Source organism: Heptranchias perlo, unplaced genomic scaffold (assembly GCF_035084215.1).
Source record: "Heptranchias perlo isolate sHepPer1 unplaced genomic scaffold, sHepPer1.hap1 HAP1_SCAFFOLD_1275, whole genome shotgun sequence".
NCBI classification, from domain to species: Eukaryota; Metazoa; Chordata; class Chondrichthyes; order Hexanchiformes; family Hexanchidae; genus Heptranchias; species Heptranchias perlo.
In genome coordinates, this window is record NW_027138511.1 from 8,796 (window position 1) to 35,000 (window position 26,205).

General features: G+C 49.9%; 1 pseudogene; it reads left to right on the top strand.

The window, feature by feature from the left end:
* Positions 1-502: 502 nt before the first annotated feature.
* On the top strand, positions 503-25,660 carry LOC137308300 (cilia- and flagella-associated protein 45-like; annotated as a pseudogene).
* The last annotated feature ends 545 nt before the right edge of the window (positions 25,661-26,205 follow it).

Sequence of the window (26,205 nt, forward strand, 5' to 3'; positions counted from 1 at the left end):
TATTGTCACGCTGACGGGAGTTGGGCGGGGCCTGTTCCTATGGTGACGTTCTTGGAGGCGTGGCGCGGGCTGTTCCTATTGTGACGATGTCGGACGGGGCGGGGCTTGCTCCGATTGTGACGCTGGTCGGGCGGGGCGGGATTTGCTCCGATTGTGACGCTAGTCGGGCGGGGCGGGGCCTGCTCCAATTGTGACGATGGTCGGGCGGGGCGGGGCCTGCTCCGATTGTGACGGTAGTCGGGCGAGGCGGGGCCTGCTCCGATTGTGACGGTCGTCGGGCGGGGCGGGGCCTGCTCCGATTGTGACGGTAGTCGGGCGAGGCGGGGCCTGCTCCGATTGTGACGGTATTCGGGCGAGGCGGGGCCTGCTCCGATTGTGACGGTAGTCGGGCGAGGCGGGGCCTGCTCCGATTGTGACGGTAGTCGGGCGGGGCGGGGCCTGCTCCGATTGTGACGGTAGTCGGGCGGGGCGGGGCCTGCTCCGATTGTGACGGTGACGTCCTTCTCCGCGCGGTTTGCTTCGCGCCATCGGCTCCATCACCAGGGAGACAGTGACGCAATTTGTCCGCGGCACTCGGAAGCAGCGTCACCGCGGCCCCGCCCACCGCCCGGCGACCGGTCTCCATGGAAACCAGGAAACAACAACAACAACGGCAAGAGGAAGAAAAAGAGGAAAAGAGAAAGAGAAAGAGATGGTCTGAAGTTTAATATAAACTAAACTATAATATCATAAACTATAATATAATATCATAAACTATAATATAATATCATAAACTATAATATAATATCATAAACTATAATATCATAAACTAAACTATAATATCATAAACTAAACTATAATATCATTAACTATAATATAATATCATAAACTATAATATAATATCATAAACTATAATATAATATCATAAACTAAACTATAATATCATAAACTATAATATAATATCATAAACTAAACTATAATATCATAAACTATAATATAATATCATAAACTAAACTATAATATCATAAACTAAACTATAATATCATAAACTATAATATAATATCATAAACTAAACTATAATATCATAAACTAAACTATAATATCATAAACTATAATATAATATCATAAACTAAACTATAATATCATAAACTATAATATCATAAACTAAACTATAATATCATAAACTAAACTATAATATCATAAACTATAATATAATATCATAAACTAAACTATAATATCATAAACTATAATATAATATCATAAACTAAACTATAATATCATAAACTATAATATAATATCATAAACTAAACTATAATATCATAAACTAAACTATAATATCATAAACTAAACTATAATATCATAAACTATAATATAATATCATAAACTAAACTATAATATCATAAACTATAATATAATATCATAAACTAAACTATAATATCATAAACTAAACTATAATATCATAAACTATAATATAATATCATAAACTAAACTATAATATCATAAACTAAACTATAATATCATAAACTATAATATAATATCATAAACTATAATATAATATCATAAACTAAACTATAATATCATAAATTAAACTATAATATAATATAATATAAACTATAATATAATATCATAAACTAAACTATAATATCATAAACTATAATATAATATCATAAACTAAACTATAATATCATAAACTAAACTATTATATCATAAACTAAACTATAATATCATAAACTATAATATAATATCATAAACTAAACTATAATATCATAAACTAAACTATTATATCATAAACTAAACTATAATATCATAAACTAAACTATAATATCATAAACTATAATATAATATCATAAACTAAACTATAATATCATAAACTAAACTATAATATCATAAACTATAATATAATATCATAAACTAAACTATAATATCATAAACTATAATATAATATCATATAAACTAAACTATAATATCATAAACTAAACTATAATATAATATAAACTAAACTATAATATCATAAACTAAACTATAATATCATAAACTAAACTATAATATCATAAACTAAACTATAATATCATAAACTAAACTATAATATCATAAACTATAATATAATATCATAAACTAAACTATAATATCATAAATTAAACTATAATATAATATAATATAAACTATAATATAATATCATAAACTAAACTATAATATAAACTATAATATAATATCATAAACTAAACTATAATATCATAAACTAAACTATTATATCATAAACTAAACTATAATATCATAAACTATAATATAATATCATAAACTAAACTATAATATCATAAACTAAACTATTATATCATAAACTAAACTATAATATCATAAACTAAACTATAATATCATAAACTATAATATAATATCATAAACTAAACTATAATATCATAAACTAAACTATAATATCATAAACTATAATATAATATCATAAACTAAACTATAATATCATAAACTATAATATAATATCATAAACTAAACTATAATATCATAAACTAAACTATAATATCATAAACTATAATATAATATCATAAACTATAATATAATATCATAAACTATAATATAATATCATAAACTAAACTATAATATCATAAATTAAACTATAATATAATATAATATAAACTATAATATAATATCATAAACTAAACTATAATATCATAAACTATAATATAATATCATAAACTAAACTATAATATCATAAACTAAACTATAATATCATAAACTATAATATAATATCATAAACTAAACTATAATATCATAAACTAAACTATAATATCATAAACTATAATATAATATCATAAACTAAACTATAATATCATAAACTATAATATAATATCATATAAACTAAACTATAATATCATAAACTAAACTATAATATAATATAAACTAAACTATAATATCATAAACTAAACTATAATATCATAAACTAAACTATAATATAATATAAACTAAACTATAATATCATAAACTAAACTATAATATAATATAAACTAAACTATAATATCATAAACTAAACTATAATATCATAAACTATAATATAATATCATATAAACTATAATATCATAAACTATAATATCATAAACTAAACTATAATATCATAAACTAAACTATAATATCATAAACTATAATATAATATATAAACTAAACTATAATATCATAAACTAAACTATAATATCATAAACTAAACTATAATATCATAAACTATAATATAATATCATAAACTAAACTATAATATCATAAACTAAACTATAATATAAACTATAATATAATATCATAAACTAAACTATAATATCATAAACTAAACTATAATATCATAAACTAAACTATAATATCATAATATAAACTATATAAACTATAATATAATATAATATAATATAATATCATAAACTATAATATAATATCATAAACTAAACTATAATATCATAAACTATAATATAATATCATAAACTAAACTATAATATCATAAACTATAATATAATATAAACTAAACTATAATATCATAAACTAAACTATAATATCATAAACTATAATATATCATAAACTAAACTATAATATCATAAACTATAATATAATATCATAAACTAAACTATAATATCATAAACTATAATATAATATCATAAACTAAACTATAATATCATAAACTATAATATAATATAAACTAAACTATAATATCATAAACTAAACTATAATATCATAAACTATAATATATCATAAACTAAACTATAATATCATAAACTAAACTATAATATCATAAACTAAACTATAATATAATACAATATAAACTATATAAACTACAATATAATATAATATAAACCAGGAAACAAGAGGAGAAAAAGAGAAAGAGATGGTCTGAACTTTAATATAATAATATCATAAACTATAATATAATATCATAAACTAAACTATAATATCATAAACTATAATATAATATCATAAACTAAACTATAATATCATAAACTAAACTATAATATCATAAACTATAATATAATATCATAAACTAAACTATAATATCATAAAATAAACTATAATATCATATAAACTAAACTATAATATCACAAACTAAACTATAATATCATAAACTAAACTATAATATCATATAAACTAAACTATAATATCATAAACTAAACTATAATATCATATAAACTAAACTATAATATCATAAACTAAACTATAATATCATAAACTAAACTATAATATCATATAATATAATATAATATCATAAACTAAACTATAATATAAACTATATAAACTATAATATAAACCAGGAAACAAGAGGAAGAGAAAAAGAGAAAGAGATGGTCTGAAGTTTAATATAATAATATCATAAACTAAACTATTATATAAACTATATAAACTATATAAACTATAATATCATAAACTAAACTATAATATAATATAATATAATATATAAACCAGGAAACAAGAGGAAGAGAAAAAGAGAAAGAGAAAGAGATGGTCTGAAGTTTAATATAAACTAAACTATAATATCATATAAACTATAATATCATAAACTAAACTACAATATCATAAACTAAACTATAATATAATACAATATAAACTATATAAACTACAATATAATATAATATAAACTATAATATAATATAAACTATAATATAAACCAGGAAACAAGAGGAAGAGAAAAAGAAAAAGAGAAAGAGATGGTCTGAACTTTAATATAAACTAAACTATAATATAAACTATAATATATAAACTATATAAACTATATAAACTATAATATAATACAATATAAACTAAACTAAACTATATAAACGATAATATCATATAACATAAACTAAACTACAATATAAACTATAATATAAACACAGAGTCAGAGAGAGCGAGATGGTGAGAGCAGAATCTGAACTTTAATATATAATATAATATAAACTGTGGAAGGAGTGTTTGACGGGACGGTGTGGAGGGAGTGTTTGATGGGACGGTGTGGAGGGAGTGTTTGACGGGACGGTGTGGAGGGAGTGTTTGATGGGACGGTGTGGAGGGAGTGTTTGATGGGACGGTGTGGAGGGAGTGTTTGATGGGACGGTGTGGAGGGAGTGTTTGACGGGACGGTGTGGAGGGAGTGTTTGACGGGACGGTGTGGAGGGAGTGTTTGACGGGACGGTGTGGAGGGAGTGTTTGACGGGACGGTGTGGAGGGAGTGTTTGATGGGACGGTGTAGAGGGAGTGTTTGATGGGACGGTGTGGAGGGAGTGTTTGATGGGACGGTGTGGAGGGAGTGTTTGATGGGACGGTGTGGAGGGAGTGTTTGATGGGACGGTGTGGAGGGAGTGTTTGATGGGACGGTGCGGAGGGAGTGTTTGATGGGACGGTGTGGAGGGAGTGTTTGACGGGACGGTGTGGAGGGAGTGTTTGATGGGACGGTGTAGAGGGAGTGTTTGATGGGACGGTGTAGAGGGAGTGTTTGATGGGACGGTGTGGAGGGAGTGTTTGACGGGACGGTGTGGAGGGAGTGTTTGACGGGACGGTGTGGAGGGAGTGTTTGATGGGACGGTGTGGAGGGAGTGTTTGACGGGACGGTGTGGAGGGAGTGTTTGATGGGACGGTGTGGAGGGAGTGTTTGATGGGACGGTGTGGAGGGAGTGTTTGAGGGGACGGTGTAGAGGGAGTGTTTGAGGGGACGGTGTGGAGGGAGTGTTTGACGGGACGGTGTAGAGGGAGTGTTTGACGGGACGGTGTGGAGGGAGTGTTTGATGGGACGGTGTGGAGGGAGTGTTTGATGGGACGGTGTGGAGGGAGTGTTTGATGGGACGGTGTGGAGGGAGTGTTTGATGGGACGGTGTGGAGGGAGTGTTTGATGGGACGGTGTGGAGGGAGTGTTTGATGGGACGGTGTGGAGGGAGTGTTTGACGGGACGGTGTGGAGGGAGTGTTTGACGGGACGGTGTGGAGGGAGTGTTTGACGGGACGGTGTGGAGGGAGTGTTTGACGGGACGGTGTGGAGGGAGTGTTTGATGGGACGGTGTGGAGGGAGTGTTTGACGGGACGGTGTGGAGGGAGTGTTTGATGGGACGGTGTAGAGGGAGTGTTTGATGGGACGGTGTGGAGGGAGTGTTTGATGGGACGGTGTGGAGGGAGTGTTTGATGGGACGGTGTGGAGGGAGTGTTTGATGGGACGGTGTGGAGGGAGTGTTTGATGGGACGGTGCGGAGGGAGTGTTTGATGGGACGGTGTGGAGGGAGTGTTTGACGGGACGGTGTGGAGGGAGTGTTTGATGGGACGGTGTAGAGGGAGTGTTTGATGGGACGGTGTAGAGGGAGTGTTTGATGGGACGGTGTGGAGGGAGTGTTTGACGGGACGGTGTGGAGGGAGTGTTTGACGGGACGGTGTGGAGGGAGTGTTTGATGGGACGGTGTGGAGGGAGTGTTTGACGGGACGGTGTGGAGGGAGTGTTTGATGGGACGGTGTAGAGGGAGTGTTTGATGGGACGGTGTAGAGGGAGTGTTTGATGGGACGGTGTGGAGGGAGTGTTTGACGGGACGGTGTGGAGGGAGTGTTTGACGGGACGGTGTGGAGGGAGTGTTTGATGGGACGGTGTGGAGGGAGTGTTTGACGGGACGGTGTGGAGGGAGTGTTTGATGGGACGGTGTGGAGGGAGTGTGTGATGGGACGGTGTAGAGGGAGTGTTTGATGGGACGGTGTGGAGGGAGTGTTTGATGGGACGGTGTGGAGGGAGTGTTTGATGGGACGGTGTGGAGGGAGTGTTTGACGGGACGGTGTGGAGGGAGTGTTTGACGGGACGGTGTGGAGGGAGTGTTTGACGGGACGGTGTGGAGGGAGTGTTTGATGGGACGGTGTGGAGGGAGTGTGTGATGGGACGGTGTAGAGGGAGTGTTTGATGGGACGGTGTGGAGGGAGTGTTTGATGGGACGGTGTGGAGGGAGTGTTTGATGGGACGGTGTGGAGGGAGTGTTTGATGGGACGGTGTGGAGGGAGTGTTTGATGGGACGGTGTGGAGGGAGTGTTTGATGGGACGGTGTGGAGGGAGTGTTTGATGGGACGGTGTGGAGGGAGTGTTTGATGGGACGGTGTGGAGGGAGTGTTTGACGGGACGGTGTGGTGGGAGTGCTTGATGGGACGGTGTGGAGGGAGTGTTTGATGGGACGGTGTGGAGGGAGTGTTTGACGGGACGGTGTGGAGGGAGTGTTTGACGGGACGGTGTGGAGGGAGTGTTTGACGGGACGGTGTGGAGGGAGTGTTTGATGGGACGGTGTGGAGGGAGTGTTTGATGGGACGGTGTGGAGGGAGTGTTTGACGGGACGGTGTGGAGGGAGTGTTTGACGGGACGGTGTGGAGGGAGTGTTTGATGGGACGGTGTGGAGGGAGTGTGTGATGGGACGGTGTAGAGGGAGTGTTTGATGGGACGGTGTGGAGGGAGTGTTTGACGGGACGGTGTGGAGGGAGTGTTTGATGGGACGGTGTGGAGGGAGTGTTTGATGGGACGGTGCGGAGGGAGTGTTTGATGGGACGGTGTGGAGGGAGTGTTTGATGGGACGGTGTGGAGGGAGTGTTTGATGGGACGGTGTAGAGGGAGTGTTTGATGGGACGGTGCGGAGGGAGTGTTTGATGGGACGGTGCAGAGGGAGTATTTGATGGGACGGTGTGGAGGGAGTGTTTGATGGGACGGTGTGGAGGGAGTGTTTGACGGGACGGTGTGGAGGGAGTGTTTGACGGGACGGTGTGGAGGGAGTGTTTGATGGGACGGTGTGGAGGGAGTGTTTGATGGGACGGTGTGGAGGGAGTGTTTGATGGGACGGTGTGGAGGGAGTGTTTGACGGGACGGTGTGGAGGGAGTGTTTGACGGGACGGTGTAGAGGGAGTGTTTAATGGGACGGTGTGGAGGGAGTGTTTGATGGGACGGTGTGGAGGGAGTGTTTGATGGGACGGTGTGGAGGGAGTGTTTGATGGGACGGTGTGGAGGGAGTGTTTGATGGGACGGTGTGGAGGGAGTGTTTGATGGGACGGTGTGGAGGGAGTGTTTGATGGGACGGTGTGGAGGGAGTGTTTGATGGGACGGTGTGGAGGGAGTGTTTGATGGGACGGTGTGGAGGGAGTGTTTGATGGGACGGTGTGGAGGGAGTGTTTGATGGGACGGTGTGGAGGGAGTGTTTGACGGGACGGTGTGGAGGGAGTGTTTGATGGGACGGTGTGGAGGGAGTGTTTGACTGGACGGTGTGGAGGGAGTGTTTGATGGGACGGTGTGGAGGGAGTGTTTGATGGGACGGTGTGGAGGGAGTCTTTGACGGGACGGTGTGGAGGGAGTGTTTGATGGGACGGTGTGGTGGGAGTGTTTGATGGGACGGTGTGGAGGGAGTGTTTGACGGGACGGTGTGGAGGGAGTGTTTGACGGGACGGTGTAGAGGGAGTGTTTGATGGGACGGTGTGGTGGGAGTGTTTGATGGGACGGTGTGGAGGGAGTGTTTGACGGGACGGTGTGGAGGGAGTGTTTGACGGGACGGTGTGGAGGGAGTGTTTGATGGGACGGTGTGGAGGGAGTGTTTGACGGGACGGTGTGGAGGGAGTGTTTGACGGGACGGTGTGGAGGGAGTGTTTGACGGGACGGTGTGGAGGGAGTGTTTGATGGGACGGTGTGGAGGGAGTGTGTGATGGGACGGTGTAGAGGGAGTGTTTGATGGGACGGTGTGGAGGGAGTGTTTGATGGGACGGTGTGGAGGGAGTGTTTGATGGGACGGTGTGGAGGGAGTGTTTGACGGGACGGTGTGGAGGGAGTGTTTGATGGGACGGTGCGGAGGGAGTGTTTGATGGGACGGTGCGGAGGGAGTGTTTGATGGGACGGTGTGGAGGGAGTGTTTGATGGGACGGTGTGGAGGGAGTGTTTGACGGGACGGTGCGGAGGGAGTGTTTGACGGGACGGTGCGGAGGGAGTGTTTGACGGGACGGTGCGGAGGGAGTGTTTGACGGGACGGTGTGGAGTGAGTGTTTGATGGGACGGTGTAGAGGGAGTGTTTGATGGGACGGTGCGGAGGGAGTGTTTGATGGGACGGTGTGGAGGGAGTGTTTGATTGGACGGTGTGGAGGGAGTGTTTGATGGGACGGTGTGGAGGGAGTGTTTGACGTGACGGTGTGGAGGGAGTGTTTGATGGGACGGTGTAGAGGGAGTGTTTGATGGGACGGTGCGGAGGGAGTGTTTGATGGGACGGTGCGGAGGGAGTGTTTGATGGGACGGTGTGGAGGGAGTGTTTGATGGGACGGTGCGGAGGGAGTGTTTGATGGGACGGTGTGGAGGGAGTGTTTGATGGGACGGTGCGGAGGGAGTGTTTGATGGGACGGTGTGGAGGGAGTGTTTGATGGGACGGTGTGGAGGGAGTGTTTGATGGGACGGTGCGGAGGGAGTGTTTGATGGGACGGTGTGGAGGGAGTGTTTGACGTGACGGTGTGGAGGGAGTGTTTGATGGGACGGTGGGGAGGGAGTGTTTGACGGGACGGTGTGGAGGGAGTGTTTGACGGGACGGTGTGGAGGGAGTGTTTGATGGGACGGTGTGGAGGGAGTGTTTGACGGGACGGTGTGGAGGGAGTGTTTGACGGGACGGTGTGGAGGGAGTGTTTGACGGGACGGTGTGGAGGGAGTGTTTGACGGGACGGTGTGGAGGGAGTGTTTGATGGGACGGTGTGGAGGGAGTGTTTGACGGGACGGTGTGGAGGGAGTGTTTGATGGGACGGTGTGGAGGGAGTGTTTGATGGGACGGTGTGGAGGGAGTGTTTGATGGGACGGTGTGGAGGGAGTGTTTGATGGGACGGTGTGGAGGGAGTGTTTGACGGGACGGTGTGGAGGGAGTGTTTGATGGGACGGTGTGGAGGGAGTGTTTGACGGGACGGTGTGGAGGGAGTGTTTGACGGGACGGTGTGGAGGGAGTGTTTGACGGGACGGTGTGGAGGGAGTGTTTGACGGGACGGTGCGGAGGGAGTGTTTGACGGGACGGTGTGGAGGGAGTGTTTGATGGGACGGTGTAGAGGGAGTGTTTGATGGGACGGTGTGGAGGGAGTGTTTGATGGGACGGTGTGGAGGGAGTGTTTGATGGGACGGTGTGGAGGGAGTGTTTGATGGGACGGTGTGGAGGGAGTGTTTGATGGGACGGTGTGGAGGGAGTGTTTGATGGGACGGTGTGGAGGGAGTGTTTGAGGGGACGGTGTGGAGGGAGTGTTTGATGGGACGGTGTGGAGGGAGTGTTTGATGGGACGGTGTGGAGGGAGTGTTTGATGGGACGGTGTGGAGGGAGTGTTTGATGGGACGGTGTGGAGGGAGTGTTTGATGGGACGGTGTGGAGGGAGTGTTTGATGGGACGGTGTGGAGGAAGTGTTTGATGGGACGGTGTGGAGGGAGTGTTTGATGGGACGGTGTGGAGGGAGTGTTTGACGGGACGGTGTGGAGGGAGTGTTTGATGGGACGGTGTGGAGGGAGTGTTTGATGGGACGGTGTGGAGGGAGTGTTTGATGGGACGGTGTGGAGGGAGTGTTTGACGGGACGGTGTGGAGGGAGTGTTTGATGGGACGGTGTGGAGGGAGTGTTTGATGGGACGGTGTGGAGGGAGTGTTTGAGGGGACGGTGCGGAGGGAGTGTTTGACGGGACGGTGGGGAGGGAGTGTTTGATGGGACGGTGTGGAGGGAGTGTTTGACGGGACGGTGTGGAGGGAGTGTTTGATGGGACGGTGTGGAGGGAGTGTTTGATGGGACGGTGTGGAGGGAGTGTTTGATGGGACGGTGTGGAGGGAGTGTTTGACGGGACGGTGTGGAGGGAGTGTTTGACGGGACGGTGTGGAGGGAGTGTTTGACGGGACGGTGCGGAGGGAGTGTTTGATGGGACGGTGTGGAGGGAGTGTTTGATGGGACGGTGTGGAGGGAGTGTTTGATGGGACGGTGCGGAGGGACTGTTTGATGGGACGGTGCGGAGGGAGTGTTTGATGGGACGGTGCGGAGGGAGTGTTTGATGGGACGGTGTGGAGGGAGTGTTTGATGGGACGGTGTGGAGGGAGTGTTTGATGGGACGGTGTGGAGGGAGTGTTTGACGGGACGGTGCAGAGGGAGTGTTTGACGGGACGGTGTAGAGGGAGTGTTTGATGGGACGGTGTGGAGGGAGTGTTTGATGGGACGGTGCGGAGGGAGTGTTTGATGGGACGGTGCGGAGGGACTGTTTGATGGGACGGTGCGGAGGGAGTGTTTGATGGGACGGTGCGGAGGGAGTGTTTGATGGGACGGTGCGGAGGGAGTGTTTGATGGGACGGTGTGGAGGGAGTGTTTGATGGGACGGTGTAGAGGGAGTGTTTGATGGGACGGTGTGGAGGGAGTGTTTGACGGGACGGTGCGGAGGGAGTGTTTGACGGGACGGTGTGGAGGGAGCGTTTGACGGGACGGTGTGGAGGGAGTGTTTGATGGGACGGTGTGGAGTGAGTGTTTGATGGGACGGTGTGGAGGGAGTGTTTGACGGGACGGTGTGGAGGGAGTGTTTGATGGGACGGTGTGGAGGGAGTGTTTGATGGGACGGTGTGGAGGGAGTGTTTGATGGGACGGTGTGGAGGGAGTGTTTGATGGGACGGTGTGGAGGGAGTGTTTGATGGGACGGTGTGGAGGGAGTGTTTGTTGGGACGGTGTGGAGGGAGTGTTTGATGGGACGGTGTGGAGGGAGTGTTTGATGGGACGGTGTGGAGGGAGTGTTTGATGGGACGGTGTGGAGGGAGTGTTTGACTGAACGGTGTGGAGGGAGTGTTTGACGGGACGGTGTGGAGGGAGTGTTTGACGGGACGGTGTGGAGGGAGTGTTTGATGGGACGGTGAGGAGGGAGTGTTTGATGGGACGGTGTGGAGGGAGTGTTTGATGGGACGGTGTGGAGGGAGTGTTTGATGGGACGGTGTGGAGGGAGTGTTTGATGGGACGGTGTGGAGGGAGTGTTTGATGGGACGGTGTGGAGGGAGTGTTTGATGGGACGGTGTGGAGGGTGTGTTTGAGGGGACGGTGTGGAGGGAGTGTTTGACGGGACGGTGTGGAGGGAGTGTTTGACGGGACGGTGTGGAGGGAGTGTTTGATGGGACGGTGTGGAGGGAGTGTTTGATGGGACGGTGTGGAGGGAGTGTTTGAAGGGACGGTGCGGAGGGAGTGTTTGACGGGACGGTGCGGAGGGACTGTTTGATGGGACGGTGCGGAGGGAGTGTTTGATGGGACGGTGCGGAGGGAGTGTTTGATGGGACGGTGTGGAGGGAGTGTTTGAGGGGACGGTGTGGAGGGAGTGTTTGATGGGACGGTGTGGAGGGAGTGTTTGATGGGACGGTGTGGAGGGAGTGTTTGACGGGACGGTGCGGAGGGAGTGTTTGATGGGACGGTGTGGAGGGAGTGTTTGATGGGACGGTGTGGAGGGAGTGTTTGATGGGACGGTGTGGAGGGAGTGTTTGATGGGACGGTGTGGAGGGAGTGTTTGATGGGACGGTGTGGAGGGAGTGTTTGATGGGACGGTGTGGAGGGAGTGTTTGTTGGGACGGTGTGGAGGGAGTGTTTGATGGGACGGTGTGGAGGGAGTGTTTGATGGGACGGTGTGGAGGGAGTGTTTGATGGGACGGTGTGGAGGGAGTGTTTGACTGAACGGTGTGGAGGGAGTGTTTGACGGGACGGTGTGGAGGGAGTGTTTGACGGGACGGTGTGGAGGGAGTGTTTGATGGGACGGTGAGGAGGGAGTGTTTGATGGGACGGTGTGGAGGGAGTGTTTGATGGGACGGTGTGGAGGGAGTGTTTGATGGGACGGTGTGGAGGGAGTGTTTGATGGGACGGTGTGGAGGGAGTGTTTGATGGGACGGTGTGGAGGGAGTGTTTGATGGGACGGTGTAGAGGGAGTGTTTGATGGGACGGTGTGGAGGGAGTGTTTGATGGGACGGTGTGGAGGGAGTGTTTGATGGGACGGTGTGGAGGGTGTGTTTGAGGGGACGGTGTGGAGGGAGTGTTTGACGGGACGGTGGGGAGGGAGTGTTTGACGGGACGGTGTGGAGGGAGTGTTTGATGGGACGGTGTGGAGGGAGTGTTTGATGGGACGGTGTGGAGGGAGTGTTTGAAGGGACGGTGCGGAGGGAGTGTTTGACGGGACGGTGCGGAGGGACTGTTTGATGGGACGGTGCGGAGGGAGTGTTTGATGGGACGGTGCGGAGGGAGTGTTTGATGGGACGGTGCGGAGGGAGTGTTTGATGGGACGGTGTGGAGGGAGTGTTTGACGGGACGGTGTGGAGGGAGTGTTTGATGGGACGGTGTGGAGGGAGTGTTTGATGGGACGGTGTGGAGGGAGTGTTTGATGGGACGGTGTGGAGGGAGTGTTTGACGGGACGGTGTGGAGGGAGTGTTTGATGGGACGGTGTGGAGGGAGTGTTTGATGGGACGGTGTGGAGGGAGTGTTTGACGGGACGGTGTGGAGGGAGTGTTTGATGGGACGGTGTGGAGGGAGTGTTTGATGGGACGGTGTGGAGGGAGTGTTTGATGGGACGGTGTGGAGGGAGTGTTTGATGGGACGGTGTGGAGGGAGTGTTTGACGGGACGGTGTGGAGGGAGTGTTTGATGGGACGGTGCGGAGGGACTGTTTGACGGGACGGTGTGGAGGGAGTGTTTGATGGGACGGTGTGGAGGGAGTGTTTGAAGGGACGGTGTGGAGGGAGTGTTTGATGGGACGGTGTGGAGGGAGTGTTTGACGGGACGGTGTGGAGGGAGTGTTTGATGGGACGGTGTGGAGGGAGTGTTTGACGGGACGGTGTGGAGGGAGTGTTTGATGGGACGGTGTGGAGGGAGTGTTTGATGGGACGGTGTGGAGGGAGTGTTTGATGGGACGGTGTCGAGGGAGTGTTTGATGGGACGGTGTGGAGGGAGTGTTTGTTGGGACGGTGTGGAGGGAGTGTTTGATGGGACGGTGTGGAGGGAGTGTTTGATGGGACGGTGTGGAGGGAGTGTTTGATGGGACGGTGTGGAGGGAGTGTTTGACGGGACGGTGTGGAGGGAGTGTTTGATGGGACGGTGTGGAGGGAGTGTTTGATGGGACGGTGTGGAGGGAGTGTTTGATGGGACGGTGTGGAGGGAGTGTTTGATGGGACGGTGTGGAGGGAGTGTTTGATGGGACGGTGTGGAGGGAGTGTGTGATGGGACGGTGTAGAGGGAGTGTTTGATGGGACGGTGTGGAGGGAGTGTTTGATGGGACGGTGTGGAGGGAGTGTTTGATGGGACGGTGTGGAGGGAGTGTTTGATGGGACGGTGTGGAGGGAGTGTTTGATGGGACGGTGTGGAGGGAGTGTTTGATGGGACGGTGTGGAGGGTGTGTTTGACGGGACGGTGTGGAGGGAGTGTTTGATGGGACGGTGTGGAGGGAGTGTTTGATGGGACGGTGTGGAGGGAGTGTTTGATGGGACGGTGTGGAGGGAGTGTTTGATGGGACGGTGTGGAGGGAGTGTTTGACGGGACGGTGTGGAGGGAGTGTTTGATGGGACGGTGTAGAGGGAGTGTTTGAAGGGACGGTGTGGAGGGAGTGTTTGATTGGACGGTGTGGAGGGAGTGTTTGATGGGACGGTGTGGAGGGAGTGTTTGATGGGACGGTGTGGAGGGAGTGTTTGATGGGACGGTGTAGAGGGAGTGTTTGATGGGACGGTGTGGAGGGAGTGTTTGAAGGGACGGTGTGGAGGGAGTGTTTGATTGGACGGTGTGGAGGGAGTGTTTGATGGGACGGTGTGGAGGGAGTGTTTGATGGGACGGTGTGGAGGGAGTGTTTGATGGGACGGTGTGGAGGGAGTGTTTGATTGGACGGTGTGGAGGGAGTGTTTGATGGGACGGTGTGGAGGGAGTGTTTGACGGGACGGTGTGGAGGGAGTGTTTGATGGGACGGTGTGGAGGGAGTGTTTGATGGGACGGTGTGGAGGGAGTGTTTGATGGGACGGTGTGGAGGGAGTGTTTGATGGGACGGTGTGGAGGGAGTGTTTGACGGGACGGTGTAGAGGGAGTGTTTGACGGGACGGTGTGGAGGGAGTGTTTGATGGGACGGTGTGGAGGGAGTGTTTGATGGGACGGTGTGGAGGGAGTGTTTGATGGGACGGTGTGGAGGGAGTGTTTGATGGGACGGTGTGGAGGGAGTGTTTGATGGGACGGTGTGGAGGGAGTGTTTGATGGGACGGTGTGGAGGGAGTGTTTGTCGAGACGGTGTGGAGGGAGTGTTTGACGGGACGGTGTGGAGTGAGTGTTTGATGGGACGGTGTGGAGGGAGTGTTTGAAGGGACGGTGTGGAGGGAGTGTTTGATGGGACGGTGTGGAGGGAGTGTTTGATGGGACGGTGTGGAGGGAGTGTTTGATGGGACGGTGTGGAGGGAGTGTTTGATGGGACGGTGTGGAGGGAGTGTTTGATGGGACGGTGTGGAGGGAGTGTTTGATGGGACGGTGTGGAGGGAGTGTTTGATGGGACGGTGTGGAGGGAGTGTTTGATGGGACGGTGTGGAGGGAGTGTTTGATCGGACGGTGTGGAGGGAGTGTTTGATGGGACGGTGTGGAGGGAGTGTTTGATGGGACGGTGTGGAGGGTGTGTTTGATGGGACGGTGTAGAGGGAGTGTTTGACGGGACGTTTTAATGGGATTGTGTAATGGGATGGTGTAGAGAGAGTGTTTGTTGGGACGGTGTCCTGAGATTGTATGTTGGGACCATGTACTGGGACTGTGTAATGTGTTGGTGTGGAGAGAATTTTTGTTGGGACAGTGTACTGGGATTGTGTCATGGGATGGTGTAGAGAGAGTATTTGTTGAGCCAGTGTACTGGGATTGTGTAATAGGATGGTGTACTGGGATTGTGTACTGGGACGGTGTACTGGGATTGTGTACTGGGACAGTGTACTGGGATTGTGTAATGGGACGGTGTACTGGGATTGTGTAATGGGACAGTGTACTGGGATCATGTAATGTGATGGTGTACTGGGATCGTGTAATGGGACGGTGTACTGGGATCGTGTAATGGGACGATGTACTGGGATCGTGTACTGGGGTTGTGTATTGGGATTGTGTACTGGGGTTGCGTACTGGGATTGTGTACTGGGATGCTGTACTGGGATTGTGTAATGGGATGGTGTAGTGGGATTGTGTACTGGGATTGTGTAATGGGACGGTGTCCTGGGATTGTGTCATGGGACGGTGTACTGGGATTGTGTAATGGGATGGTGTACTGGGATCGTGTAATGGGACGATGTACTGGGATCATGTACTGGGATTGTGTAATGGGATTGTGTAATGGGATGGTGTACTGGGATTGTGTATTGTGATGGTGTACTGGGATGGTGTACTGGGATTGTGTAATGGGATGGTGTAGTGGGATGGTGTACTGGGATTGTGTAATTGGATGGTGTACTGGGATCGCATAAAGGGACGGTGTACTGGGATCGCGTAATGGGACAGTGTATTGGGATCGTGTAATGGGACGGTGTACTGGGATCGTGTAATGGGACGGTGTACTGGGATCGTGTAATGGGACGGTGTACTGGGATCGTGTAATGGGACTGTGTACTGGGATTGTGTACTGGGGTTGTGTAGTGGGATTGTGTACTGGGATTGTGTCATGGGACGGTGTGCTGGGATTGTGTCATGGGACGGTGTACTGGGATTGTGTAATGGGACGGTGTACTGGGATTGTGTAATGGGACGGTGTACTGGGATTGTGTAATGGGACGGTGTACTGGGATTGTGTACTGGGACGGTGTACTGGGATTGTGGACTGGGATTGTGTACTGGGACGGTGTACTGGGATTGTGTACTGGGACGGAGTACTGGGATTGTTTAATGGGACGGTGTAGTGGGACAGTGTACTGGGATTGTGTACTGGGATTGTGTAATGGGACGGTGCACTGGGATTGTGTGATGGGACGGTGTACTGGGATTTTGTAATGGGACGGTGTACTGGGATTTTGTACTGGGATGGTGTAATGTGATGGTTTAATGAGACTGTGTACTGGGATCGTGTACTGGGATCGTGTACTGGGGTTGTGTAATGGGATTGTGTAATGGGACGGTGTACTGGGATGGTGTTCTGGGATTGTGTACTGGGATGGTGTACTTGGATTGTGTACTGGGACCGTGTACTGGGATTATGTACTTGGATCATGTACTGGGACGTTGTACTGGGATTGTGTACTGTGAAGGTGTACTGGGATTGTGTACTGGGACGGTGTGCTGGGATTGTGTAATGGGATTGTGTACTGGGACTGTGTACTGGGATGGTGTAGTGGGATGGTGTAGTGGGATCGTGTACTGGGATTGTGTACTGGGATTGTGTGCTGGGATTGTGTATTGGGATGGTGTAATGGGATTGTGTACTGAGACGGTGTACTGGGATTGTGTACTGGGATTGTGTACTTGGACGGTGTACTGGGATTGTGTACTGGGATTGTGTACTGGGATTGTGTACTTGGACGGTGTACTGGGATTGTGTACTGGGACGGTGTACTGGTACTGTGTACTGGGATTGTGTACTGAGATGGTGTACTGGGATTGTGTACTGGGATTGTGTAATGTGATGGTGTACTGGGATTGTGTACTGGAATGGTGTACTGGAATTGTGTACTGAGATGGTGTACTGGGATTGTGTAATGGAATGGTGTACTGTGATTGTGTACTGGGATGGCGTACTGGGATGGTGTGCTGAGATTGTGTAATGGAACGGTGTACTGGGATCGTGTACTGGGATGGTGTACTGGGACGGTGTACTGGGATCGTGTACTGGTGTTGTGTACTGGGATTGTGTAATGGGACGGTGTCCTGGGATTGTGTACTGGGACCGTGTTCTGGGATCGTGTACTGGGACCGTGTACTGGGACCGTGTACTGGGATCGTGTACTGGGACCGTGTACTGGGATCGTGTACTGGTGTTGTGTACTGGGATTGTGTAATGGGACGGTGTACTGGGATTGTGTACTGGGATGGTGTAATGTGACGGTGTACTGGGATCGTGTACTGGGATGGTGTACTGGGACGGTGTACTGGGATCGTGTACTTGGGTTGTGTACTGGGATTGTGTAATGGGACGGTGTACTGGGATTGTGTAATGGGATGGTGTACTGGGACGGGGTACTGGGATTGTGTACTGGGATTGTGTACTGGGATTGTGTACTGGGACCGTGTACTGGGATTGTGTACTTGGATCATGTACTGGGACGGCGTACTGGGATTGTGTACTGTGAAGGTGTACTGGGATTGTGTACTGGGATGGTGGACTGGGATCGTGTACTGGGATTGTGTACTGGGATGTGTACTGGGATGGTGTAATGGGATGGTGTACTGGGATGGTGTACTTGGATGGTGTTCTGGGATCGTGTACTGGGACGGTGTTCTGGGATCGTGTTCTGGGACGGTGTTCTGGGACAGTGTTCTGGGACGGTGTTCTGGGACCGTGTACTGGGATGGTGTTCTGGGATCGTGTTCTGGGATGGTGTACTAGGACGGTGTTCTGGGATCGTGTACTGGGACGGTGTTCTGGGATGGTGTTCTGGGATGGTGTTCTGGGATGGTGTTCTGGGACGGTGTTCTGGGATCGTGTACTGGGACGGTGTTCTGGGACGGTGTTCTGGGACGGTGTTCTGGGACCGTGTTCTGGGATCGTGTTCTGGGATCGTGTTCTGGGACCGTGTACTGGGACGGTGTTCTGGGACCGTGTTCTGGGACCTTGTACTGGGACGGTGTTCTGGGATGGTGTTCTGGGATGGTGTTCTGGGATGGTGTTCTGGAATGGTGTACTGGGATGGTGTTCTGGGACGGTGTTCTGGGATGGTGTACTGGGACGGTGTACTGGGATGGTGTTCTGGGATGGTGTTCTGGAATGGTGTACTGGGATGGTGTTCTGGGACGGTGTTCTGGGATGGTGTTCTGGAATGGTGTACTGGGATGGTGTTCTGGGACGGTGTTCTGGGACGGTGTACTGGGACGGTGTTCTGGGACCGTGTTCTGGGACCGTGTTCTGGGACCGTGTTCTGGGATCGTGTTCTGGGATCGTGTTCTGGGATGGTGTTCTGGGACCGTGTACTGGGACGGTGTTCTGGGACCGTGTTCTGGGACGGTGTACTGGGACGGTCTACTGGGACCGTGTACTGGGATCGTGTTCTGGGACCGTGTTCTGGGATGGTGTTCTGGGACGGTGTTCTGGGACGGTTTACTGGGACCGTGTACTGGGACGTTGTTCTGGGATCGTGTACTGGGATGGTGTTCTGGGATGGTGTCCTGGGATTGTGTACTGGGACGGTGTACTGGGACCGTGTTCTGGGATCGTGTACTGGGACCGTGTACTGGGACCGTGTACTGGGACCGTGTTCTGGGATCGTGTACTGGGATCGTGTACTGGGACGATGTCCTGGGACTGTGTACTGGGATCGTGTACTGGGACCGTGTTCTGGGATCGTGTACTGGGACGGTTTACTGGGATCGTGTTCTGTGACGGTTTACTGGGAGCGTGTACTGGGATGTTGTTCTGGGATCGTGTACTGGGACTGTGTTCTGGGATCGTGTTCTGGGATCGTGTACTGGGATTGTGTTCTGGGACGGTGTACTGGGACGGTGTACTGGGACGGTGTTCTGGGACGGTGTACTGGGATCGTGTTCTGGGACCGTGTTCTGGGATCGTGTTCTGGGATCGTGTTCTGGGATGGTGTTCTGGGACGGTGTTCTGGGACCGTGTACTGGGACCGTGTTCTGGGACCGTGTTCTGGGACCGTGTTCTGGGATCGTGTTCTGGGATCGTGTTCTGGGATGGTGTTCTGGGACGGTGTTCTGGGACCGTGTACTGGGACGGTGTTCTGGGACCGTGTTCTGGGACCGTGTACTGGGACGGTGTACTGGGACCGTGTACTGGGATCGTGTTCTGGGACCGTGTTCTGGGATGGTGTTCTGGGACGGTGTTCTGGGACGGTTTACTGGGACCGTGTACTGGGATCGTGTTCTGGGATCGTGTACTGGGATCGTGTACTGGGACGGTGTACTGGGATCGTGTTCTGGGATCGTGTACTGGGACGGTGTCCTGGGACTGTGTACTGGGATCGTGTACTGGGACCGTGTTCTGGGATCGTGTACTGGGACGGTTTACTGGGATCGTGTTCTGGGACGGTTTACTGGGACCGTGTACTGGGATGTTGTTCTGGGATCGTGTACTGGGACGGTGTTCTGGGATGGTGTTCTGGGATGGTGTTCTGGGATGGTGTACTGGGACTGTGTTCTGGGATGGTGTACTGGGACGGTGTTCTGGGATCGTGTTCTGGGATCGTGTACTGGGATTGTGTTCTGGGACGGTGTACTGGGACGGTGTACTGGGACGGTGTTCTGGGACGGTGTACTGGGATCGTGTTCTGGGATGGTGTACTGGGACGGTGTTCTGGGACGGTGTTCTGGGACGGTGTACTGGGACGGTGTTCTGGGACGGTGTACTGGGATCGTGTTCTGGGATCGTGTACTGGGACGGTGCACTGGGACGGTGCTCTGGGATGGTGTTCTGGGATGGTGTTCTGGGATGGTGTTCTGGGACGGTGTTCTGGGACGGTGTACTGGGACGGTGTTCTGGGACGGTGTGCTGGGATGGTGTACTGGGACCGTGTTCTGGGATGGTGTTCTGGGATGGTGTTCTGTGATGGTGTACTGGGATGGTGTTCTGGGATGGTGTTCTGGGATGGTGTTCTGGGATGGTGTTCTGTGATGGTGTTCAGTGATGGTGTTCTGGGATCGTGTTCTGGGATGGTGTTCTGGGATGGTGTTCAGTGATGGTGTTCTGGGATGGTGTTCTGGGATGGTGTTCAGTGATGGTGTTCTGGGATGGTTCACTGGGATCGTGTTCTGGGATGGTGTTCTGGAATGGTGTACTGGGACGGTGTACTGGGATGGTGTTCTGGGATGGTGTTCTGGGATGGTTCACTGGGACCGTGTTCTGGGATCGTGTTCTGGGATCGTGTTCTGGGACGGTGTACTGGGACGGTGTACTGGGATCGTGTACTGGGATCGTGTTCTGGGATCGTGTTCTGGGATCGTGTTCTGAGATCGTTTTCTGGGATGGTGTTCTAGGATGGTGTACTGGGATCGTGTTCTGGGACGGTGTACTGGGACGGTGTTCTGGGACCGTGTACTGGGATCGTGTACTGGGATGGTGTTCTGAGATCGTGTTCTTGGATGGTGTACTGGGATGTTGTACTGGGACGGTGTACTGGGACGGTGTACTGGGACCGTGTTCTGGGATCGTGTTCTGGGATCGTGTACTGGGACGGTGTTCTGGGACGGTGTACTGGGATCGTGTACTGGGACGGTGTTCTGGGATCGTGTACTGGGACGGTGTACTGGGACGGTGTACTGGGATCGTGTTCTGGGATCGTGTACTGGGATCGTGTACTGGGATCGTGTACTGGGACGGTGTACTGGGACGGTTTACTGGGACGGTTTACTGGGATCGTGTTCTGGGATCGTGTACTGGGACGGTGTACTGGCATCGTGTTCTGGGATCGTGTACTGGGACGGTGTACTGGGACGGTTTACTGGGATCGTGTTCTGTGATCATGTACTGGGACCGTGTACTGGGACGGTGTCCTGGGACGGTGTACTGGGATCGTGTACTGGGACGGTTTACTGTGATCGTGCACTGGGATGGTGTACTGGGATGGTGTTCTGGGATGGTGTTCTGGGATGGTGTACTGGGATGGTGTTCTGGGATGGTGTACTGGGATGGTGTACTGGGATGGTGTTCTGGGATGGTGTACTGGGATGGTGTACTGGGATGGTGTTCTGGGATGGTGTATTGGGATGGTGTACTGGGATGGTGTTCTGGGATGGTGTTCTGGGACTGTGTTCTGGGACGGTGTACTGGGACGGTGTACTGGGACGGTGTACTGGGACGGTTGACTGTGACGGTTTACTGGGACGGTGTCCTGGGACCGTGTTCTGGGATCGTGTTCTGGGATCGTGTTCTGGGACGGTGTACTTGGACTGTGTTCTGGGACGGTGTACTGGGACGGTGTACTGGGACGGTGTACTGGGATGGTGTACTGGGATGGTGTACTGGGACGGTGTATTGGGACGGTGTACTGGTACGGTGTACTGGGACCGTGTACTGGGACGGTGTACTGGGATGGTGTACTGGGATGGTGTACTGGGATGGTGTACTGGGACCGTGTACTGGGATGGTTTACTGGGATGGTGTACTGGGACGGTGTACTGGGACCGTGTACTGGGATGGTTTACTGGGATGGTGTACTGGGACGGTGTACTGGGACCGTGTACTGGGATGGTGTACTGGGACCGTGTACTGGGACCGTGTACTGGGACGGTTTACTGCGACCATGTACTGGGATGGTGTACTGGGACCGTGTACTGGGACCGTGTACTGGGACGGTTTACTGGGATGGTGTACTGGGACCGTGTACTGGGACGGTGTACTGGGACGGTGTACTGGGACCGTGTACTGGGATGGTGTACTGGGACCGTGTACTGGGATGGTGTACTGGGACGGTGTACTTGGACCGTGTACTGGGACGGTTTACTGGGATGGTGTACTGGGATGGTGTACTGGGACGGTGTACTGGGATGGTGTACTGGGACGGTGTACTGGGACGGTTTACTGGGATGGTGTACTGGGACGATGTACTTGGACCGTGTACTGGGACCGTTTACTGGGATGGTGTACTGGGACCGTGTACTGGGACGGTTTACTGGGATGGTGTACTGGGACCGTGTACTGGGACGGTTTACTGGGACTGTGTACTGGGACCGTGTACTGGGACCGTGTACTGGGATGGTGTACTGGGACGGTGTACTGGGATGGTGTACTGGGACGGTGTACTGGGACCGTGTACTGGGACGGTTTACTGGGATGGTGTTCTGGGATGGTGTACTGGGACTGTGTACTGGGACGGTTTACTGGGATGGTGTACTGGGACCGTGTACTGGGACCGTGTACTGGGATGGTGTACTGGGACGGTGTACTGGGACCGTGTACTGGGATGGTGTACTGGGATGGTGTACTGGGATCGTGTTCTGGGATGGTGTACTGGGACGGTGTACTGGGATGGTGTACTGGGACGGTGTACTGGGATGGTGTACTGGGACGGTGTACTGAGATGTTGTACTGGGACCTTGTACTGGGACCGTGTACTGGGATGGTGTACTGGGATGGTGTACTGGGACCATGTACTGGGATGGTGTTCTGGGACCGTGTACTGGGACCGTGTACTGGGACGGTGTACTGGGATGGTGTACTGGGACCGTGTACTGGGACCGTGTACTGGGATGGTGTACTGGGACGGTGTACTGGGATGGTGTACTGTGACCGTGTACTGGGATGGTGTACTGGGATCGTGTACTGGGATGGTGTACTGGGATGGTGTACTGGGATGGTGTACTGGGACCGTGTACTGGGATGGTGTACTGGGACGGTGTACTGGGACCGTGTACTGGGATGGTGTACTGGGATGGTGCACAGGGATGGTGTACTGGGATGGTGTACTGGGATGGTGTACAGGGATGGTGTACTGGGATGGTGTACTGGGACGGTGTACTGGGATGGTGTACTGGGATGGTGTACTGGGACGGTGTACTGGGACCATGTACTGGGATGGTGTTCAGGGATGGTGTACAGGGATGGTGTACTGGGATGGTGTACTGGGACGGTGTACTGGCAAGGTGTACTGGGACCGTGTACTGGGATGGTGTACAGGGATGGTGTACAGGGATGGTGTACTGGGACGGTGTACTGGGACCGTGTACTGGGACCGTGTACTGGGACGGTGTACTGGGACGGTGTACTGGGATGGTGTACTGGGACGGTGTACTGGGACAGTGTACTGGGACGGTGTACTGGGATGGTGTACTGGGACGGTATACTGGGACCGTGTGCTGGGACGGTGTACTGGGATGGTGTACTGGGATGGTGTACTGGGACCGTGTACTGGGACGGTGTACTGGGATGGTGTACTGGGACGGTGTACTGGGACAGTGTACTGGGACGGTGTACTTGGATGGTGTACTGGGACGGTGTACTGGGACCGTGTGCTGGGACGGTGTACTGGGATGGTGTACTGGGATGGTGTACTGGGACCGTGTACTGGGACGGTGTACTGGGATGGTGTTCTGGGATGGTGTACTGGGACCGTGTACTGGGACCGTGTACAGGGATGGTGTACTGGGACCGTGTACTGGGATGTTGTACTGGGACCGTGTTCTGGGATGGTGTACTGGGACCATGTACTGGGACCATGTACTGGGACCGTGTACTGGGATGGTGTACTGGGACCGTGTACTGGGATGGTGTACTGGGACCATGTACTGGGATGGTGTACTGGGACCATGTACTGGGACCGTGTACTGGGACCGTGTACTGGGACCCTGTACTGGGATGGTGTTCTGGGACCGTGTACTGGGATGGTGTACTGGGACGGTGTACTGGGATGGTGTACTGGGATCGTGTACTGGGACGGTGTACTGGGATGGTGTACTGGGACGGTGTACTGGGACGGTGTACTGGGACCGTGTACTGGGACGGTGTACTGGGATGGTGTACTGGGATGGTGTACTGGGACGGTGTACTGGGATGGTGTACTGGGATCGTGTACTGGGACGGTGTACTGGGATGGTGTACTGGGACGGTGTACTGGGACGGTGTACTGGGACCGTGTACTGGGACCGTGTACTATAACGGTGTACTGGGATGGTGTACTGGGACCGTGTACTGGGACCGTGTACTGGGACCGTGTACTGGGACCGTGTACTGGGATGGTGTACTGGGACCGTGTCCTGGGATGGTGTACTGGGATGGTGTACTGGGACCGTGTACTGGGACCGTGTACTGGGACGGTGTACTGGGATGGTGTACTGGGACCGTGTACTGGGACCGTGTACTGGGATGGTGTACTGGGATGGTGTACTGGGATGGTGTACTGGGACCGTGTACTGGGACGGTGTACTGGGACGGTGTACTGCGACGGTGTACTGGGATGGTGTACTGGGATGGTGTACTGGGACCGTGTACTGGGACGGTGTACTGGGACGGTGTACTGGGAGTTTCTCTGTGTGATATGTTTATTTGATTGTTTTGATCTTCATCTCCTCCCATTTCCCTTTCAGTCGTTCTGCCCTGGTGGTTGTGCTCCCCGGTTGGATCCCAATGGCTCCGCTGGCCCCTACCCCTCCCGTCGGTACCGTACCAAGGCGTTAAGTTCGAATATCGATGAGACACTGTTTGGGATCCGTCGACAGGTAACAGTCAATGATTATCCAATGGGATGGTGAATCTCCTCTGTTTCCCATTGGCCTTGACCGCAGCTGTCGCAATGTTGGCCGGTCAATAGTGGGAGCATGGGTCCAGGAGGCCGGATAATGTATCTGATCCGACCGTCCCGGTTGGTCCTGAGACCAAGGACGGGTTATTCCCGAGCAGGGAGCGGCGGGAAGGTGTGTCAGAAACGACTAATGATACGTTAACTCTTTTCACCATCAGAAATTGGCCGGCCCCACACAGCCTGAAGCAAACTTCGACCCGTGCTCTGACAAACTCCTGGGGGAGCTGCTCTCTGTCCCCAGTGGGACGCAGAAACCCATCGAGAGTGTCCGCCTGATCACAAAGGATCTGGTCCGGGACCTGATGTGAGTAACAGAGCGAGAGCCACAATGGGTCATCGACAGAGTGATGGATAGGGAGAGAGAGAGAGAGAGGGAGAGAGAGAGAGAGAGAGAGAGATCGATAGAGAGAGAGAGAGAGAGGGAGAGATCAATAGAGAGAGAGAGAGAGAGAGATCGATAGAGAGAGAGAGATCGATAGAGAGAGATCGATAGAGAGAGAGAGATCGATAGACAGAGAGAGAGAGAGATCGATAGAGAGAGAGAGATCGATAGAGAGAGAGAGAGAGATCGATGGAGAGAGAGAGAGATCGATAGAGAGAGAGAGAAAGAGATCGATAGAGAGAGAGATCGATAGAGAGAGAGAGAGAGGGAGAGATCAATAGAGAGAGAGAGATCGATAGAGAGAGAGAGATCGATAGAGAGAGAGAGAGAGGGAGAGATCAATAGAGAGAGAGAGAGAGAGATCGATAGAGAGAGAGAGATCGATAGACAGAGAGAGAGAGATCGATAGAGAGAGAGAGATCGATAGAGAGAGAGAGAGAGAGATCGATGGAGAGAGAGAGAAAGAGATCGATAGAGAGAGAGATCGATAGAGAGAGAGAGAAAGAG